Below are 2,794 nucleotides of genomic sequence, written 5' to 3'. Positions count from 1 at the left end.
ATGTCCTCTTTCAACAAAAATACTCAACCTGAATTCACATAAGAGACAACCATGGTTCACCAAGGACCTACGGAAACTCAAACAAACCCTCAGAAAAAAGGAAAGCCTATGGCGCAAAACCCCTTGTGCCAGTACCCTGTCTACTTACAAATCTGCCCTCAACCATTACAGGAACAACACTCTAAAGGCAAAAAGAGATTTCCACGCTCTCAAGATCCACGACATTATCTTTGACGCAAGAGCCCTCTTCTCCTACGTATCCGAACTAACTCAACCTAACTCTCATTCCTTCCCTAGTGAACAAGCACAAGCTAAAGCAAATGAACTAGCCCTATTTTTCCAAAATAAAATCTCCAATCTCTTAACCCTCCTCCCACCTAACCCCACCCCTCTGACTAACCCCCTACACATCCCCAACAAGACAATCTCACTGGACACGTTTGAACCTACCACCGCCTTAGAGATCCAATCCCTGCTAAAGAAAATGAAACCTTCATCGCATCCCTTCGATCTAATACCGTCAAAACTTCTTCTGTTAATACCCGAAACCATCTCTAAACCACTTGCGGACATTATAAACTGCTCCTTAACACAGGGAATCTTCCCAGAGGCACTAAAAACAGCTTCTCTTAAACCTCTACTAAAGAAACCAGATCTGGACCCCATGAACCCAAACAACTTCCGCCCAATCTCAAATCTACCCTTTGTAGCAAAGATCCTGGAAAAACTGGTCAATTCGCAACTCTCTACCTACCTCGAAGATCATGAAATACTTCACCCCACACAATACGGGTTCCGCAAGACCTTAAGCACTGAAACTCTTCTCTTATCACTAACTGACCATCTCACCATGGGCTTGGACAAAGGACAATCGTTCCTACTAATTCTACTGGACTTGTCGGCAGCCTTCGATACGGTCAATCATGCCACCCTCCTCAACCGCCTTTCAGACATTGGAATTACAGGCTCTGCTTACACTTGGTTCAAGTCTTTCCTCTGTAACAGAGGCTACAAAGTTAAAATCAATAATAAAGAATCTCCCCGCTACAATTCCTCACAAGGAGTTCCTCAAGGCTCCTCACTATCCCCAACCCTTTTCAACATATACCTTCTTCCTCTATGCCAACTGTTAACCAACCTACAACTAAAACATTTCTTATACGCCGACGACGTACAAATCTTGATACCCATCAAAGAAACCATCTCTAAAACCCTCAAATACTGGGAAAACTGCCTACAAGAGATCAACCAACTCCTCGCTAACCTAAACCTGATTCTAAACTCGGCCAAAACAGAACTCCTCCTCATCTCCCCTGAAAATAGCAACTCCCCACACTCTGCAACAGTTAACACCATTGCTACACATGCAAGAGACCTAGGGGTAGTAATAGACAAACACCTGAACCTAAAAGCATTTATAAACAATACAACCAGGAACTGCTTCTACAAGCTGCAGGTAATCAAGAGAATGAAACCACTACTACACTTTCATGACTTCAGAACAGTCTTGCAATCAGTAATTTTCTCCAAGATGGACTACTGCCAATTCAATATTGCTAGGTCTCCCAGCCTCATACATAAAACCACTTCAGATGCTACAGAACGCGGCAGCCAGAATTCTGACAAATTCCAGAAGAAGAGACCACATCTCGCCAATTCTATCTAATCTTCACTGGCTGCCAATACACTACAGAATCCTACACAAGTCCATCACCATCATCCACAAATCCATCCACTCACAGGCCCCTCTCAACCTCCAAATCCCCCTCAGAATGCACTCATCATCCAGACCTATCAGAGACGCCTACAAAGGCTCCCTGACCGTTCCTCCAACTAAATCTACACTCCATAAGGCACTCAGAGACCGGGCCTTTTCTACAGCGGGCCCCTCTCTTTGGAATACCTTACCACCGGACCTTAGACTTGAACCCTGCTTACCAACATTCAAAAAAAAACTTAAGACTTGGCTATTCAGGCAAGCCTTTCCGGAGTCAAATATCCATTGAGAGACCTCACTGCACAATGTTAATATCCATAAAGAGACATCACTGCACAATGTAAATAAGTTACCTCTGTAAATTTTTACGCTACTATCCTTATTTCCTTCCTCTCCCAGTTCTACAACCTTGTTTTATTGTAACTTTTGCTTCCGTTGCACTTGTTAAAAGAACAGTTTTTGCACCCCCTGTTATATGTAAACCGGCATGATATGATCTTATCATGAATGCCGGTATAGAAAAACCTTAAATAAAATAAAATAAATAAAGTGACTCCCCCCAGGGTCACATACACAGAGAATCAGTGACAGAGCCGGGGCTTAGAGATGAGGGAAAGGGAGATAAAGTGACTCCCCCCAGGGTCACACTCAGTCAGTGACAGAGCCGGGGATTAGAGATGAGGCCCAGGGAGATTAAGTGACTCCCCCCAGGGTCACACACAGAGAGTCAGTGACAGAGCCGGGGATTAGAGCTGAGGCACAGGGAGATTAAGTGACTCCCCCCAGGGTCACACACAGAGAGTCAGTGACAGAGCTGGGGATTAGAGCTGAGGCACAGGGAAATAAAGTGACACCCCCCCAGGATCACACACAGAGAGTCAGTGACAGAGCCGGGGATTAGAGCTGAGACACAGGGAGAATAATAGTAGTTTCTGCTTTTGTATCAGCCAGTCTCTCTGATAATGGTTTACACCTCGCTGAACTGGTTTTGGTTGGGTGTGACCCTGCAGTGGAGCTGGGGGTGGGAGAAGTAGGTCCTGGCTCCCTGTACAGCTCGCCAGGGGGGGGGTGTGGCTT

Source organism: Rhinatrema bivittatum, unplaced genomic scaffold (genome assembly GCF_901001135.1).
Source record: "Rhinatrema bivittatum unplaced genomic scaffold, aRhiBiv1.1, whole genome shotgun sequence".
In the NCBI taxonomy this organism is placed as follows: Eukaryota; Metazoa; Chordata; class Amphibia; order Gymnophiona; family Rhinatrematidae; genus Rhinatrema; species Rhinatrema bivittatum.
Note: the sequence above shows the minus strand (reverse complement) of the source record.